Below are 19,894 nucleotides of genomic sequence, written 5' to 3'. Positions count from 1 at the left end.
GTCACAGTCGCCCACCTTCTGAGCTCCTCAGCATCTGAGCATGAATACAAACTCATCAGATAGACAGCCTTCCTCTTCCACTAGAGGCTCCATACTCTGCCATCCCTGTCACTGTCTACTGTGCTGTCAGCACCCTCATCCATTCCCCCCTGTCTGCCCTTCTGGTAGTATCTTCTTGAAGTCCCTCAAATTAAGGTAAAGAATAAGAACAAATCATTCTGGAAGAACGCAAAGATAAAGGGTAGCTTTAGATACTTAAGTGATAATAGAATTTATTCTCATAATTGTTTTAATAGCTTTTGTATAATCCCCATCGCTATTAATGAGATATAAAATGTATTTATCAAATCTGTAATCATTATGCCAAAAAATTTGAATTACGTAATATTTTGTATATTGTTAAAACTGTAACTTTAATTGTAAAAAAAATAGATATAAATAATATATATTTGCATATACAAAAAAGGAAACATACACACTCAAAGAAAAGATTCTCGTATGCCATGTGAAACCCTGTTTCAAAAAGAAACATACACACTCAAGCAAAAGATTCTTGTATGCCAAGCAACTCTAGCACATGCTTATCACTGAATGCCATTCTACTGTGTGGAAGTGCCATATTTTATTTTTCCATTTACCTGTTGAAGGATATGAAGCTGGTTTCCAGATCTTTGTGATTATCAAGGAAGCTGCTATAGCAACCATGTGTAAGTTTTGGTATGAACGTACTTTATACTTTTTCATTCATTCACTTGAGCAAAAACATAAGATAGATTTTCTGGGTTGTGTAAACAGCTGCAAAGTGTCTTTTAAAGTGACTGTACTGTTTTGCATTTCCGCTGCAATAAATGAGTATCCCTGTTAGCCTGTATCCTCGTCCTCAGCAGGATTCACTATTGTCAGTTTTCAGGGGGGGGGAGAGAGAGAGAGAGAGAGAGAGAGAGAGAGAGAGAGAGAGAGAGGCTGAGGATCAAACCAAAGACCTTGCGTATGCTAGGCGGCTGCTGCATCACTCAGCTACTCCCTTAGCTGCTTTTGGAGGACTGAACTATTCTGTTGGGTATGTAGGAATATCTAATTGTAGCATTAATTTCATTTCCCTAATTACAAAAGTGATCGAGCATCTTTTTATATAGTTGTATGCCATCCACAGATCATCCTTGTTGAAGTGTCTGTTCAGATCTTTTGCCCATTTTTAAATTGAACTGTTTAGCTTATACTGTTACATTTTATGGGCTCTTTATGTGTTCTGGATATGGATTCTTACCAGGTATGCGATTTACAAGTATTTCTCCAACTTTTAACTTTTTTCCATCTTCTTAACAGTATCCATCACAAAAGTTTTACATTTTGATAAAGTACAATTTATCATTTTTTGCTGTTATATCTAAAAACATCACTAAACCAAGATCATGAAGATTTTCTCCTAAGCGTTCTTTTAGACAGCCTATAGTTTTCCATTTACAACTAGGTCTATGATCCATTTTAAACTTAATGTATAAGGTGTGAGGTACAGGTTGATGTTCATTTCCTTTGCATTTTCATATGGACATCCAATTGTCTGAGCATCATGAAAAGACTATTTCTTCTCCATCAAATGTGTGCTACACCTTTGTCAAAGAGAATCTCTAGAGCTGAGCATGATCTTCCCACCATCAAACTCCACAACAAGGCCCTACTTGTACAGGTTCACTTGTGTCTTTTTTGGCATTCCCATTGTTTTTATTACTGTGCACATTTTTTTTTTACCTAAAACCTTTATATTCAAAGCAGTCTTTTTTTTCCCACAGATGAAAGAATCTGCTACATACAGTCTTCCCAGGTCTGCCTCTTTCAACTATTTTTTAGCCACTGAGTCCTTCTGGCAACTTTGCCTAATTTTAGGGAATGATTCTTGGGTTGATTATTACCTGTGAGTCCTTTGAAGATGAAAGGCACTGGCAGAGCCCAGTAATCAGTGCAGCAAGAACTCTAATGACCTCCCAACCCCTGCCTTACATGCTTAATGGGCTCTTTTGATTATTTTCCTTGATACTGTGAAAAGATGAAAACCTATAAACTGCACCAAACTCCATCAGATTGTGGAAGAAGTTGGTTGAGTTTCTACATGGTTCCGGGTGACAAGAGACGGACCTGTTTTGCCATCTCAGGCAATTTATTTCTCCTTGTCCCTTATTCTGTTTCATGGGATAATGTCAATCATGCTGTTAAAGCACATGTGTGAACAGGCAATGCTGAAGGTCTCTTATCTGAGGGTCACAGTGTGTCAAGGGGCCTCAGGGACTGCAAAGGGCCCGAGGACACATTATTCCTCATGGCACCTGAGATCCCAAGGGGATTGCTGTGCTTCATGTTAAGATGAATTATTATTTGTTGCATGATGCTGCTAACAAATGATTTTCCCTTGGAAGACACACACTGGGGGCATATCTAGGGTTATACAAAATTCTCAGTTTGGTAACTATGATTAAGTATTTCCTTAAGAGGTGAATTGTAGGACTTCGAGTTGACTCAGCAGGTAAAGGTTCTTGCCTCCAAGCCTGACAACCTGAGTTTGCTCTCTAGGACCCACACAGCAGAAGGAGAGAACCAACTCCCATAAAATGTCCTCTGACTGCCAACACACACACACACACACACACACACACACACACACACACACGCACGCACACACACACACATGCACGCACGCACAATGTAAAATAAAAATAAAGTGTATTGAAATATAACTAGGTTAAAGTGATGTTGTTAAAAGAAAATATTGAGCCTGCTCTAGTGTGGATAGAATGTTATTTGCAAATGTTGATTAGTAGTAACATATTATGGTTGTAACCAGGTATCAAATCCATTCATCCATAGAAGGGATGAATTGGACAGAATATGAAAAAAGTGGCAATAGTCTGGACCATAGAGAACAGGACATCTCATCCCTTCTAAATGGGTTCACTACCTCCCAATATTGCCAAATTTGATTTTCAAGAGGAGCTCAAAACTCAATGTTCTCCTATGAAAACAATCAATTTAATTGATTAATTAACATCATTTAAAAATAACGAATGCTCTGTGGACCAAAATAACACATACTAAGCAAATATATCTTAGAACTGTATTTGGGGGGCAAAGCTGAATAGAAGTATCTACAGGCATTCTGGTTGTAATATCTGATGTCGACAATCTGCTAGATCACTGTTAATAACTGTTAGTGTCCTTTAACAAATGTAGTAACAGTATTTCAGATTTGTTTGACATATTTGCAAATGATGTTGGCTCAAAAATTGTTTTCGATTTACTTTAATTTTATGCATGTATGTGTTTTGCTTGCATGTGTATAAATGCACCTGTATCATGCAATGCCCAAGGAGGGCAGAAAAGGGTGTCAGATCCCTAGAAACTGCCATGTGGGTGCTGAATTGGGGTTCTTTGTAAGAGCAGCCAGTGCTCTTAACCTCTGAGCCACCTCTCCAACTCCATAACATAAGCTTTGATGATGCAGTGCAGTGTCAAATATCTTGTTTGATTTGGCAACAAGGATATTATACTCATTAATAATACAGAGGAAGTGAGAGGTTGTGACTTGACTTAATCACAGTGGCTGATGTATCAGAACCAGAGGCAGCACCAAATTCTGACCTCACATCCAGAAGTCTTCTCCTTTACGTTGGCAATTACAGCAATGACAATGCCTTCTGTTTACTGCCTTTCTGTTTCCTTTGACAGTTTATACACATTATTTCTGATCATCAGAACATCATTAATTCTATGTAGGCATTATTACATTCCTTTTACAGGTGTTAGGATTGAGACATAGGTGGGTTAAGTGACTTACTTGAGATTCCACAGCTGGCAAATGACCAAATCTGAGTTCAGATTCCACAGTCTGTGCTTTTTAGCTCCTTCAGGCTTCCATTTCTGGGAATGGAAGCAGGGCCAGAGGTGTGTCTGTGTTTACACCCTCAATTCTCCTGTCACATTGACAGAGGGAGACTCTAGCTCAGGGCCTGGAATGAGACATCAAGATAGCTTGGAGGTTTTGTCTTGTTTGTACAGCCCTGTGGGGAGCTTAGTAGGAAAGTGGAACCAGGACCTCACTACTGGTATTCTTAAAATCTCAGCTGGCTAGAGGAACCTCTGACTATAGAAGATGTTTTAGAAAAGTTCATCGGTTTTACTGTGAAATACTCATGACAAGATTGCCAGATGAGCATTTTTAAAAGATTTGGGTGGTGAGAGTGAGTCTGTTAAACTTATAGAAACTAGCTGTACAGCATACGAGAAATGCAGCAAGCCAATTCCTAAGCGCAGAGAACCACAGCATTGATAACCTGGTTTATTTAGCAATAGAATGTCAGGAATAAAGGGAGGGGAAGCCTGTAGATTAAGAAAATGCTTGAGAAGTATACCACCAAAATCTAATGGCCCTTAACCCAAACAAACTGTAAATAGTTAGGGAGATTTGAACACAAACTAGATACTAAAGAGACCTGAGCCAGTGTCCAGTCTACAAAGAGGAGGGTCAACACAGAGGAATCATTTCCTCCATGCTTCCAAGCAAAGCCAGCCATGGTCGAGCAGGACCTTTGACTTAATCTTCACATAGGAACTGGTAAAAGAAAGGAGCCAGCGGCTCCTCCCAAGCCCATGTGACCCCTGAGGAACAGATCCTCAAACGACCTTAAGAGTGAAACTAAATTGGTTTATCTGGGCCAACTGTAGGGTCTTAAACACCCAAAAGGAAAGTATATAACCAAATATTGATGTGGTCAATATAACTTTTTAAGAGTCCATATGTATAGCTAAATGTTACATGACAAGAAACAATGCCAGACAGGAGATACCTTCCTTTGAGTTATTGGCCAGTGTGGCCCAAAAGACTTCCAGACAGTAACCCAGCATAGAGCTGGGAAAATGAACAGCAGATTCCAATCTTATCTAAAGGAATATTGAGAACTGATTGCTGCTAGATGAGGAACAGCTGATCTTCGTAAAACAAGGATCTCTAGATAGGCTGACTAGGTTCAGCAGATGGACAAGCACTGGGGAATGGCTGGGGTTGCGGACAACACAGCAGACATTAGCAGGGATATCAGAATATAGGGGCTCTAGTGGAGGGAGGGAGCCTATGGGAGGGTACTACCTGGGAAGTGGGTGTATAAATTAATAATAATAGTAGTAATAATAATAATAATAATAATAATAATTCTTCAAAGCATAAAAATTTGCTCCTTAATAATTAATAAACAGAGTATGGAGGCTCTAGTGGGAGAGGAAGGCTGTCTATCTGACGAGTTTATATTCATACTCAGATGCCCAGGAACTCAGAATGTAAGCAACTGTGACCAGTAATAGTCATATGTATAGAGATTAGAAATGGATGTGAAAACGTCTCAGTGTCAATTGCCTTAAAATGAATTTTAATGTAGGAAACAGCATGTTTTAAAATGAAATGGAGATCTTTAAAGGGTAAGAACTCATTCAATTTTATGTCTTACATGGTTTATACTGAGTTCACTATTGTATAACTGTATTAATTCAACTATGATCCTAAAAATTTACAGCCACTTTTGAAAGAGATGTATCCATGCTCTGGAATGTGTTACTGAATATGTTAAAGCTGTAATGAAATGCTGCTTCTAATCATCTGGTTATTAAATTTTAAAAAAATTAAAAATTTAAAAATAGTAATTCTTCAAAGCATAAAAATTTGCTCCTTATTAATTAGTAGTTGTGAAACATTACCATCAAAATCTACCTGATGGCTTTATATCCATGCTCAGTTGCCAAGGATCTCAGAAAGTAACAGACTGTAACTAGTAATGATTATCTATTATTATCTCTATGTATCTGATTGGAAACACATGTGCAAACATCTAAATGTTAATTGCATAAAAAATGAATTTTTCTGTGTGAAACTGCGTATTTTGATAATGAAATAGAGATCTTTTTTAAAGGTTAAAACCTTATTCAATCTTATGTCTTATAGGGTTTATACTGAGTACAATATTGTATAACTGTATTAATTCAACTGTAAACCTAAAAATTTACAGCCAATTTTGAAAGAGATGCATCTTAGCTCTGAAAATTGTTATTGAATATGTCAATGCTGTTGTAATGAAATGCTTCTTCTAATTATGTGGTTATTAAATAAATAAAATTTTTTTGGTCTTTTTGAGACAGGGTCTCCGTGTAGCCCCAGCTGTCCTAGAACTCACTATGTAGACCAGGCTGGCCTTGAACTCACAGAGATCTACCTGCCTCTGCCTCCCGAGTGCTGGGATTAAAGGTGTGCGCCACCATGCCCAGCTAACAAATAATTTTTTTAAAAGTTTAAATGTGCTAGTCAATTTTAGTTATACATTAAAAAAATTAGAGGCCTTTGGGTTTTTCAACTTTTATTTCTATTACTTTGTGTCATTTGCAATATCTCTCAATCTTATTACTTTAAGGTGCAAGTTTCTTTTGTTCATTTTTGGATAGGTATTGCATACATTTATAACAAGATCCAACAAAAACAAAAAAATGAATAGTGGGAGCTGGAGAGATGGCTCAGCAGTTAAGAGCACTGGCTGTTTTTGCAGAAGCCTGGGTTCGAATCCCAGCACCCACATGGCAGCTAACAACCATCTGTAACTCCAGTTCCAGGGGATCTGACACCCCTTTCTGTCCTCTGTGGGCATTGCATGACATGGGTGTAGTTACACACATGCAGACATAACACTCATACACATAAAAATAAATAAATAAAAATTTAAAAAATGAATAGTGCAAAATAAGCTTGCCTCTCTTCATTGTGACTGAGTCACACAGCCTGCTTCTAAGGCAATGAAGGTGTGCCCTGGTGGAATCATTTGGTATAATTTATTTTGATTTATATAAATCTAACCTGTTTTTTTTTTTTTCTCCAAATGCTTACTAGGCTGTTCTAAAACTATTTAATAGAGTTTCCCAGAATAAATGTGATTTGAAATAGCACCCTTTGTTGTAGGTGCTTTGTACAGATACACTAGACACCCAGCCTTTCTTCCAAGAAGTAGTTTATTCATGTTAGCACTGACTCAGAAGATTCCCACCCAAAGTCCAAGCATCAAATGCAGCAGAGCTTAGCCTTTTATAACTCCCACCCCCATCAGTTCCCCTTTACAGTTTAGTCTCTTTGTGTCCTCTGTATGGTAACATATTCTGACTGGATGTCACATGCTGCAGGGTCATGATAGGCAAGATGTGTATGTGCACTCAGGCACAGAACATGCTGCATTGCTTTCCCTTTGTTCTGGGCAGACCCTGCCGTACCTTTTCATACTAAGATGCATCCCTAGATGCATTTGATTCTATATATAGTCTATTTTGTCCCATGGCTTATGACTATAAATTAGAATAACATTCTGTGAATTATTATTGTTTTGCAATGTACTTCAATAGCTCGCAGTGTTGGTAAATTTTCATTATTTCCTTTTTCCAGAATTTTTCTTTTATTCTTATGTGCTCATTTTTCCGTGTGAACCAGATCAAGAATCAGAAAACTTTTTCTGTAGCAGGACAAAGAGCAGTTACTCAAACTATGCTGTTATAGTGTGAACGCTTGATTAGTATAGTATATTTTGATTAGTATAGGTTTACAGTATGATTTGAAATCAGGAAATACTAGCCCTCCATAGTGAGTTCCAGGTCAGCTGGGGCTACAGGAAGACCCTATCTAAAAAAAAAAAAAAAGACCCCCCCCAAAAGGTCTGAATTTTTATTGGAACTAGAATGATTCTTTAGACCACTCACTTTGAGTAGTATTGTGCATATTAACAATGTATTTTTTTTTGCTCTTTTATTGAATGTTTGTGATTTTCGTACAATATGTTGATGGTACTTAGATCCCCTGCCCTATCCACACCTCCCCCTGCTGCCTCCACTCAACTTAATGTACTCTCATATATAATACGGCCTATAGAGTCTGATTTGTCTACCCAAATGTCCTTCAGAGTGGGCCCATTCATGGGGCTACCAAGAGTCCCATCCCTGTAAGATACTGTCTTTACCCCTCCCAGCAACCATCAATTACCAAAAGTTCCTTAGTTTTTTTTTTTTTTTGGTCTTTTTAAAACAGGGTCTCCCTGTAGCCACAGTTGCCTGGAACTAACTATGGAACCAGGTTGGTCTCCATTTTACAGAGATCTGCCTGCCTTTGCCTCTCAAGTGCTGGGATTAAAGGCGTGTGCCACTACACCAAGCAGGTTTGGATTTCTTACCCATTTCCCCATGTCTGTGGGATTTTGTCTGGTTTGAATTTGCATAGTACTTGTGCATGATGTCACCATCACTGTGAGTTCATATGAGTTACTGACAGCTGTCTGGAAGACTGTTTCCTTGTGGTCATCCACTCCCTCTGGCTCTTACCATCTCCACCTCCTTTTCCACAATGATTCCTGAGCTTTGGGAGGCGGAGGCTTTAAATAGTTGTCCTATTCAGGGATAATCACTCTGCAGCCTCTTGTTCTCTGCACATTGGCCAATTGTGGGTTTCTGTGTTAATCACCATCTGCTGCATAAAGAAACTTCTCTGGTGAGAGGTGAGAGATGCATTCATTCCATGTGTAGAGGTTGCATTGAAGGTGTATCACTTAGGGTTAAGCATCTCAGAGATACTTATTCTCTATATTTGACCAGATCTGTAACTCTGTAATAGTCTGTTTCCAAAAGAAACTTCTTTGATGAGAAATGCATGAAAGGTACACTTGTTTGTAAATATGAGGATACATATTTAGAATAAAGAAATTATGTTGGTCTACGAATATGGCAAAAGTAGGGTTTTCTCTAGGATCTATGACCTTTCCAGTGATGTTTACAGTATCACACATGAGAGTCCTCCCATTGAGCAGGCCTTAATTCCAATTAGACAACTGTTGATTATCCCCAAGATAAAAATGCCACTACTGCACCAATATCAATAGTTTTCTGGGCCAGTCATTGTTGTGATTATTAGGCTTTGCATTTGGGTAGGACCATTGATTAGTTTTCTCCATTGACAGTTTATATAGTGTTCTCTGCTACAATAAAAGCTACTCTTCAGGGAGGTTTCCAGGCCAGTTCTAGCTTGATTGCTTCAAGTCCTGTGTCTGAAGTGTGGTGTCTGAAGTATGGCCTGTTTTCAGCAATAGGATCTTACCTTCAAGTTCTGGGAGGCAATCAAGGGCAGTGGCAATAGCCTGTATTATGTTAGGTGCCTCTTGGACTGCCCTGACCAACAATTTGAAGGGAGGTTTCTTTTGTCTGGCACTGTGTTTAATAAATGGTACTGGAACAATAGGTAATCACATGCTAAAGAATGCATTTGAGGGGCTGGAGATATGGCTCAGCTGTTAAGAGCACTGACTGCTCTTGCAGAGGACCCAGGTTCTATTCCCAACATCCACATGGCAGCTAAGAATCGTCCTTAACTCCACTCCAGTTCCAGAGGAATCCTAAGCCCTCTTCTGATCTCCATGGCATTGCATGACACGGGTGCACTCACATACATTCAGGCAATACACTCATACACATAAGATAAAAATAATAAATAAAATATATTTTTAAAAAAAGAACGGTAGGCGGGTCTGTGTGAGTTCAAGGCCAGCCTGGTCTACATAGTGAGTTCCAGGACAGCTGGGGCTACAGGGAGACCCTGTCTCAAAAAAGACCAAAAAAAAAAAAGAAAAAAAAGAATGCATTTGAATTCTTACCCTATTCTCTATATGAAAACTAATGAAAAAATGGACCAGTGATCCAAACACAAGGGCTAAAACTATAAAATTCCTAAAAGAAAACATAAAAGAAATCCTTTATGGCCTTTGATTTGGCAATGAATTCTTAGTTATGGCATTAAAAGCACAACAACAAAAGAAAAAAACATCAGCTGGAGAGCTGGCTCAGCAGTTAAGAACACTGGTTGTTCTTGCAGAAGACCCAGGTTTGAATCCCAGCACCCACATGGCAGCTAACAACTGTCCATAACTCCAGTCTCAGGGGATCTGACAGCCTCTTCTGACCTCCAAGGGCATTGCATGACACAGATGCACTTACCTACATGCAGGCAATACATGCACACACATAAAATAAAAAATAATAATTTTTTTTTAAAAAGTTAAAAACTGTCTGTAACTCCAGTTCCCTGGGATCCAACAGCCTCTTCTGTCCTCCGTGGGCATTGCACGACACAGGTGCACTTACACATGCAGGCAATACACGCATACACATAAAAAATTTTAAAAAATTTTTTAAAAAGTTAAAAAAAAAGAAAAATCAACTAAGCTGGACTTCATTGAAATGGAAAAACTTAGCTAGGCGTGGTGGTATATGCCTGTAATTTCAACACTCAGGAGGGTGAGAAAGGAGAAGTAAGAGTCTGAGGGCTACACAGTGAGTTGCAGGCCAGCCTGGGTTACAAAGTAAACCCTGTCGTAAAAGAAAATTTTTATCAAAGGACATTATCAAGGAAGTGAAGATATTTATAAAGTATATATTAGATAAAGATTTAATATCCAAGATATATAAAGAAACCATACAAATAAACAATGAAAAGACAAACAGCCCAGTTAAAAATGGACAAAGGACTTGCAGAGACACTTCTCAAAAAGAAGAGATACAAATGTACAAGTGGCCGACAAGCACATGAAAAGAAGTTCAACATCTTTAGTCATTAAGGAAATACTAATCAAAACTCCAGTACACACTGATGACTAGTATTTAAGAAATGAACCTAGAAACATTTAAAACAATAACAATAAAAAGGAAATAACACACAGTAGTGAGGATGCAGAAAATTGGGACTCTCATGAATTTGTTAGGAGGAGCATCAAAAAGTATTGCCCCTATGGAACAGTCCATCAGTTCCTCAGACAGATGAATATAGAATTACTGCATAACCTGACAATTCCACTTCTAGCATAATGCCAAAAGATTTGAGTGTTTGTTTTGGGTTTTTTGTTTTTGAAACAGATCTCTCTGGAGTCCCAGCTGAGCTGGAACTCACTACGTAGACTGGGCTGACTTCGATTTCACAGAGATCTGCTGCCTCTGCCTACTGAGTGCTGGGATTAAAGGTGTGCACCAAAAGATTTAAACCAAGGACTAATGAAATATTTGTATGTGAATGTTCATAGCAGCATTATTTACCAAGTGGAAAGGCAGAAACAAGCTATCATCAACAGATGAATGGATAAACCAAATGTAGCATATATTACTCAGTCCTAAAAAGGAATCAGGTTCTGAGCTGGTAAGATGGCTCAGTGGGTAAAGAGATTGCTGCTAAGCCCGATGACCTGAGTTCCAGCCCTGAGCAAAATGAGAGAACCAACTCTTGCAAGTTGACCTTTGATCTCCATACTCATGCTGTGGGCACACATGTAGCTCCCCTCCCCTCCCCTCAAATAAATATATTTTTAAAACCCTGTACTAATCACTTTTCTGTTGCTGTGATAAAATATCATAACCAAGAACAACTTGAGGAAGAGTTTATTTTGGCCTATGGTTCCAGAGGGCTATATGTCCACAATGGTAGGGAAGACATGGCAGCACGTGGCAAGAGCAGGAAGCTGGCTGATCACATTTCCTCTGTACACAGGAAGCAGAGAGAGCAAGGAGGAAGTGGGAGGAACCCTCAAAGCCTGCCCCCAGTGATACACTTCCTCCAGCAAGGTTGCACCTTCTAAAAGTTCCATAGCCTTCCCAAACAGCACCACCAACTGGGGATCAAGTGTTCAAATACATGAACCTATGAGGGACATTTTTCATTCAAATTACAAGCCCATAACTCCATGAAGTGCTGTTTATTACACTGCAAAATCATATATATTACTGCTGTTTGCTTATTGATTTAGCTATAGCTTTAAAGAAATGTTAAATTCTAGCACTGGCAGAAAATTTGTTGGAGGGAATTTAAACTATTGCATATTTCCAGACTTCTGTCTAAACAAATGTGCAGATAAATTAACTGGATATACAGTTGGTGGTAACAGCAGGGATCTGTGAAGGGTGTGGTTGTAGTTCATAGTTTTAAAAATCTTGTTCTAAATACAATAGTCAGACACAAGCTTCTTTGATGTTTACGTTACCATTCTTTTTATTTTTATTTTAAAATGTTTTATTATTTTTATGTGTATGAGTGTATTGTCTGCATCTGTGTAAGTGCATCTGTGTCATGTAATTCCCACAGAGGTCAGAAGAGGGTGTTGGATTCCCCTGGAGCTGGAATTATGGACAATTATTAGCCACCATGTGGGTGCTGGGAATCAAACCTGGGTCCTCTGCAAGAGCAGCTAATGCTCTTAACAACTGAGCCATCTCTCCAGCTCCCTACATTACCATTTGTGCTGGATAGCCTTAATGTCAACTTGACACACCTGGGTTGAGGGAGTCTCAACTGGGAAATTTCCTCTATTGGACTGGCCTGTGGCCATGTCTGAGGGGCATCTTCTTGATGAGTAATGTGGGAGGGCCCAGCCCACTGTGGGTGGTGCCACCCCAGGCAGGTGGGCCTGTGTTGCATAAGAAAGCAGGCTGAGCAAGCGAGTAAGCAGTATTTCTCCATGGCCTGTGCTCCAGCTCCTGCCTCCAGGTTCCTACCCAGAGTTCCTACCTTGGGCTCCCTGATGAACTGTGACCCAGGAGATGTAAGATAAATAAACCCTTTCCTCCCCAAATTGGTAGTGGTCAGAGTGTTTTGTCACAGCAATGAAGAAACAAACTAAGACACCATTCTTGACAGAATTTCATTTTCTAAAGACAAAGAGAACTGAATGAATGGTAATGTATGCTAATTTTAAAATTAGATAACAAAGGGATCTGGTGGTACAGATTTTGTGGTGATTTTATTGTTGGTTTTTTTAAAAAAAATTTTGAATTTCATACAGTATATTTTGATCACATTTACACCCTTTCCTCTATCTGCACCCCTCTTATAGCACTCCCCACACTGGAATTCATATATTCTGTCATGTTAAGGCCTATTGAGCCAAGTTTATGCCCCTAAATGTCCTTAGGTGTGAATCCACCCACTGGAACCTGGTTAACCTGAACTATATTAGCCACTTAACCTAAGTTACTCCATCTTGCTCTGAATAGCTATTTTAACAGTAACCTCTTTTCACTTATGGGAAATATTTAAAGAGACAACAGCTTTGAGTTCTAAGAAATAGCTCAATCACAAACCAGTGGAACGTGCTAATCTCAGACATTCTGCTGCTTGTTTTCACTTCTGTAACTCCCTTGCTATTTTAGGCCACCTTGACACAAAGTATAAGACCACCCTGTTATTGTCTGACCACCCGGTAACTGCTGATTTCAGCTTTCTTACTATACTTGTTATGGCTAGGGAGTTGGCTAATTTTAAAATTACAAAGTTGATTGCCAAGTTATATGACTGTATCACTTGTCTGTATAATGATTGGTTGTTGATTAATAGATTCAAAGTTCTGCTATGTTGTACAAACCTGACTGGTTCACATCCTGTTTGAATAATATTTCTGTAATCCTATAAAAACTTTGACCCAACAATGATCAGGGCTGGATCTACTCCCGGGATAAGACAGCCTGGCTGGTCGAAATAATAAACATTTACCTTGCTACTTTTCTTAAAGTGGTGCTGGTGATTTTTTTGTGAACTCCAACATATAACAAACCTATCTAAGGTCACTTCCTTGAAGAACACCAATTCTCCATAGCCCAGTAGTTACCAGTTGCCAATACAATAGTTTCTCAGGAAAGGTTGGGGTTTTTTACTCATTTTCCCACTTGTATGCTGGGTTTTTGTCTGGTTTGAGCTTACATGGGTCTTGTGCATGCTGTTACCATTATTGTAAGTTCATATGAGTAACTTCGTAGGTGTCTGGAAAACTGTTTCCTTATGGTCATCCACCACCTCTGGCTGTTACAATCTTTTCAACCCTTCTTCTGAAATGGTCCCTGAGCCATGGGTGACAGAGGTTTGATATGCTGTTTTGTTTTATTTTGTTTAAGAGAGTCACCAATTTAATAGAAACTTGTCCAAATCACAGCACAAGTATTTCTGGAAGTGTTCTAGTTTTGTGTGTGTTGCTGTGAGAAAATACCATGACAAAAAGCAACTTAGGGGAAAAAATGGTTTATTTCAATTTACAATTCCAGGTTATGCTCCACCATTGTGGGAAAGTCAAGGCATAAACTTCAAACAGCTAATCACATGATATCCACAGTCAAGAGCAGAGAGAATGAATGCACACATTCAGAACTCCCTGCCTTGGGAGTGGGCTGAGTCTTCCCACATCAAGTAGCTTAATTCAGAAAATACCCCACAGATACACACCCAAGCCAATCCAATGTAGACAAATCCTCTTTGAGATTCTCTTTCCAAGTGATTCTAGGTTATGTTAACTTTCTAATGAAAGCTAACCATCACAAAAATGCCTTAACAATCCTTAAATACTAGTTTGAGTATATCGTTTGATATTTGTTAAAATGCTTTTTTTTTTTTTTCTCAGTGCTGGGGATTAACCCAGGATTTGTGCACACCAAGAAGGCGCTCTCCCTCTGAACCACCTGCAGAGCCCCTTTTCTTTCTTTCTAACTTGCTGTACTCTTTGAGAGTTCAAAAGGTAGTGTGTACTCATGGAGGCTTCCTCTTGACTGGATGGCAAGGCATTTAATAATTCCTTACTTAATGTGATGCTTGCCTGAAGTTTTTGTTCACTGGTTTTTATCATGTCAAGATAATTTTCCGCTAATCTTATTTAGTTTTATTTTAAAAGCTGCTGAATTATTTCAAATGAGTTTTTGACATATTCCTAGGTGGGGTTTTGTGTGTGTGTGTGTGTGTGTGTGTGTGTGTGTGTGTGTGTGTGTGGTTTTTTTTTCATTTAACTTGTGTTACTTTGTTTTTTGATGTTGAACTCTTTTGCATTCTGAAAATAAGCCTTTGGCTATGCTATTTTTTTAAAACTTCGCTTCTGTATTCTATTTGTAATATAGTATTCTGTCTATTCAGAAAAATTTACATCTATAACTGAAATTGTTCTGTAGTTTCTTTTGTAATTTATTGAGTTCTGTGCCTCTATAGCATCCAAGAAAAGCCTTGCCTGTTGCACTTTCTCCCCTGATTGAAACCATATATCCAATTGCTATGTGTCAGCAACTAGAGGGCAGGAACCAGGTCACGATGGATTTTCTGTCTTTTGTGTTAAGCACAATGCTTAGGACATGGTAGGTGCTTGATGAATCTGTATTGAATGAAGGGATGAACAGCTTTGGGAACATTTTCCTTCAATCCAATATTACCTACTGTTTGTGGTCTGCCATACAGCATCTCCACACTCATGTTCCAATGCCAGTCCTACTGTGTTGCTCTCTTCACTAGTTCTTGTGCAGAAATACCATTATTGAACTCAGAATTGCAGTGAGAATGAATAAATTAGAGCCACCTGTCCCAACACAGGTAGTTCTGGAAAATACAAAATTAAACAAAATAGCAAGTGATAGATAAAAAAGTTGGCAGAGAATGAGCAATTGTAGGATGAGGCACCAAGACACAGATAAAACTCTCAGTGGGATAGAGCTTTATTTCGCATGGGATATGTTCCCTTCCAGGAAGGGAAAATTGTCTGCCCAGGTCTTGAGCTGGGGTCTTTTTAAAAGGGAGGCTTCTGCCTGCTGCAGAAGGCGGGAAGATTTTTTTTTTTTTTAAAGTTGGTTGGTGGGGGGGGTGGGGAGTGGGAGAGCGGAACTGTTAAAACCTGTCCTCTTTAGAGATCAAAGGGGAAGCCTGCTGTGTTGGCCAAACAGTGAAGAAAAGTCTGCTTCTCTTGACTTCAAAGACCAAGGTGCTTATCAGCTAGGTTCCCTTTTCTCAGGAGCATGAGAAGTCCTTGGGACCCTTGGGACCCATATTGGTGTGATTTGGGGGAAGATGTACCCCAAAGTTCTGGTGCTATCAGAAAGCAATGGAAATCTTTACAAGGTGAGGTGTGGTAGAGGTTTGAGGTCACTGGAAGTGAGCACTTTGAAGGGGATTGTGGGATGCTGGTCTTGTCTCTCTTTCACACCCTGGCCATCATATGAACAGGACTGCTCCAGCATATACTTTTGCCAAAAGGTACTGCCTCACCAGAGGTCTGAGAGCAATGGGAAAAACTGGCCATAGATTGAACCTGTCAGAAGACATCTTTTCTCTTTGTGCTTTGAATATCTCAGGTGTTTTGTTATAGTAACAGAGAGTTGACTAACAGCTATGTGTGGCATAATAGTATCAATATAAAGTTTAAAAATACAAATCATAAAGCTGGGTATGGTGGTGCATGGCTGTGATCCCAGCACATGGAAGGTGGATGCAAAAGGATCAGAAGTTCAAGATCATCCTTATCAACATAGCAAATGCAAGACCAGTATAGGCTATACGAGATACTCTATCAAAACAGAATAATATTAGGCACTTGTATTCATTTGGTGAGGGTGGCTTTCAACCCCACTGATTAAGTATAGTCTTTCTGCACACTCTTCAGTATTTCAAGAGGTGAAAACCCTGTGCACTACATACATGTTACAAGCTTTCTTGTCACTTGGCTTCTGGTTCAGTTTTGCCAGGGTATGGCACTGGCAGGACATTGGAAAACAGAAGATCGTGGAATATCATTTTTTTTTTCTGTTCCTGGCAGTCCATCTAGTCCAGCAGCAGCAACAGCAGCAGAAGGAGGAGGTGACAGAGCAGCAGCATTCTAGTAGGATCTGTGGCTATTTTAGCGGCAGCAGTATCAACTTTAGCAACTCGACAGAAGCCAGGGGAGCAGGTGCTCTGACCTCATCCTTCCTTCAACCTCTTCCCAATCAGAAGCCGGAGGGCAGGGAAGTCTGGCGAAGTCAGGGAAGTTTGTACCACTCAGTTTCTAAGCACTCAGAAGGAACTGACCTGGAGGCTAAATGGAGGAAATTGTGTGGACCCCATTATCCCACATGCTTCTCTACACCTTTGTAATATCAGTCCTAAGTCTCTTTGCATAAAATCAACAGAGTGGATTCTACTTTCCTCACTGGATGGTGATGAATTCAATCTAGTTTATGGATATGTACCAAAGGAATAATAACTTCCATGGGAATAACAAAGCTCATAGTCAAGAAAATTTTTACTTCTAGGTAGAAGAGAACAGAATGGAATTGGAGACAAGCCACAGGGGGCATCACTTATATCCAAAACACTTTATTTTATTTTAATTTTTTGTCTTTTTGAGACAGGGTCTTCTTGTAGCCCCAGCTGGCCTGGAACTCACTATGTAGATCAGGCTGGCCTTGAACTCACAGAGATCTGCCTGCCTCTGCCTCCCAAGTGCTGGGATTAAAGGCATGAGTCACCACGTCTGGCAACATTTTTTTTAAGCCAGCAGATAAATAGATGAGTATTATTTACATTAGTTTCTGTTTATTAGTCTATGTTTTCATTTGCTCAAACTATTTGATTGCCCAAACCATGTGGGTGTGTACATATAAATGAACCTGTCTTAGCTACTTCTTTGTTGCCGCAGTAAAACACCCGGACAAAGGCAACTGAAAGGAGAAGCTCGCTTTCTCTTTTTTATACAGTTCAGGATCCCAGAGAATGGTGCCACACACAGTGGACAGGTCTTCCCATGTCAGTTAACCTAATTAAGATAATCTCCCACAGGCATGACCAGAGTCCTTTCTCCCAGTTGATTCTAGATCTCATCAATATGAACAATTTGAGATTAACCGTCACAAAAGCTGAATGTGAATTCTAGCTCTGTATTTAGTCTACAGTTGCTTTAGCTGAGATGAGTTGAAATATGGAACTTCTCTTAGTCTCTATGTCCTCATCCATAGGGATAGGGATAATAGTGTCTACCTTATAGGACTATTGTCATGATTAACTGGAATAACATATGCGAACATCCCAGCCTAGCAGAGCGGAGACTCCTTCCTTGCTGAACTTTTAGGCACAATAAGAGCTTGGTCACATGAACTTGGAATTTCTGCAACAGTGCTATGCTACAAGGACGCTACTGTTTTTCTTTTTCCTTTCTTTTAAAAATCATGTAAGTTCCTTCTCTGACTACAAGAGTAGTTGTTGTTCAATACAGAAAGTTTTTAAAAACACAGCCATACAGGAATGAAAATTAAAATTTTGCTATAATTCTGCCACTCATAACAGAAATTATCTATTTTGGAAATAGGAATAACACTGTACATAGTTTGTAGCATGATTCTTTTACTTCATAGTACATGCTAAACATTTTCCTCTGTCAGTGTCATGTGATATCCCTTTCTCTGACTGTTACTATTCAGGTGGATATGCTAGAGTTGATTTAACACATTGCCCATTTGGGAGTTCTTGGTCTCTCCACTGCTTCTGTTAGGGAAAGAGGAATTTACTGCTTGTTTGAATTTACTGCTTGTAACCAATTAACTCAATTGGAGACACAGGCATCCGGAGATAGGGGCAAGTGCTGCAGCCCCCGGAGCCTGACCTGTCTGATCTGTGTCGTGTCATGTAGGCATGTCTGCTTATACAAGATAACAGGGAAGGGTCGCGCCAGGCACATACCACCCACCCTTCCCCGATTGAGACACCTGAAGGGAGTTGTAACATTTTTCTTGTTTTGAAGTTATTGGTTTGTGAAATGCTTGCTTTGAAACTATTGGTTGTATAAGCGCGGGCTTTTGTGTAACGGTTGTGGGAGCCTATATAATCTTTACCTGAACTTGCCTCGGGGTCGATCGCTCTAACCAGACCTGTGTGTCTTGGAAGGACGGTTGGCCCCAGCTAGCTGGTTTAATAAAACTCTGCTTGATTTTTGCATCTCCATACTCGTGCATTTGTTCTCCTGAAGAGACCCACCGAGTCACGGACCCTAACACTTCATTACTGTAATCAATGCTACAGTGGACATCATTGTTGATAAATCTTTGTCTGCATTTCTTAATAAGCTCCTTGAATAAAATACTTGTGGAATTTTGGTAAAGTATTATGTCTGTTTTATGACAAATACTATCAGATATCAGATTCTATGAATGGATTCTACCTCTAGTTATGGTGGAGAGTACTATTTTTCCTGAAAATTACTTTCAAAAAGAGAAATTGGAAACATGGATCTTCAACAGTAGATTCTAATCACTTTGATGACTAAAGAACATTAGGGACGTGCCACATCTTTACAGAGCAGAGGACTTCCACAGGCTACTGAGAGTTCATTTAATAGGCTGTATACAAAGAGATTCTAGACCAATTTTTTTTTGTGTCAGTTTCTTTCTAGAATCAACTAAATGTAGACACCAGCTGGAGGTGATCTAGAAACCAGCTGATCTTCAAAGTTTCTGAATGGTGACCTCATAGTGACTTAGTTGGAAAAATGATGGAGCATAAATCAAGTGCTTTGACCCTGGCCAGACCTGAGATGTAGCTTGGACACTCACATTGTACCTTTTTCTCTACTTCTAGTTTGTGGGGTCTTGGGCCCACTCTCAACTAGTTAAATGGGGAGAAGGATAAATATCAGCTATTAAGGCCTTCCATTCACTTGTTAATTAATTTTTACAATAATATCCCTCTGGCACCTGCCAGCTTCACTCTACAATGAAGCCAATGAATTTGAAAAATAATTAAAGTTAATGAGGTGCTCTTCTGATAGGATCCAAAAAACTTAACAGCCATAATTAGTGAGAAGTGCAAAGTGAGGAAGTATCACTCATTGATAAACAGGATTTCCTCCTAGTGTTGGTAGACAATCCTGGCCATATGTGAAAGCTACGCTCCATTGAGTCACGAAGAGTGTGGCTGGGTTTACAAGCTGCAAGCAAACCGCAGACCAAATACCAATCTTGAAAATATTTCATGATGCTGAAATATGAGATCCTTCCCCTCAAACTTCCAAAACCATTGTGTCCAAATGTTGGAAAG

Source organism: Nannospalax galili, unplaced genomic scaffold, assembly GCF_000622305.1.
Source record: "Nannospalax galili isolate Female #2095 unplaced genomic scaffold, S.galili_v1.0 scaffold346, whole genome shotgun sequence".
In the NCBI taxonomy this organism is placed as follows: domain Eukaryota; kingdom Metazoa; phylum Chordata; class Mammalia; order Rodentia; family Spalacidae; genus Nannospalax; species Nannospalax galili.
Note: the sequence above shows the minus strand (reverse complement) of the source record.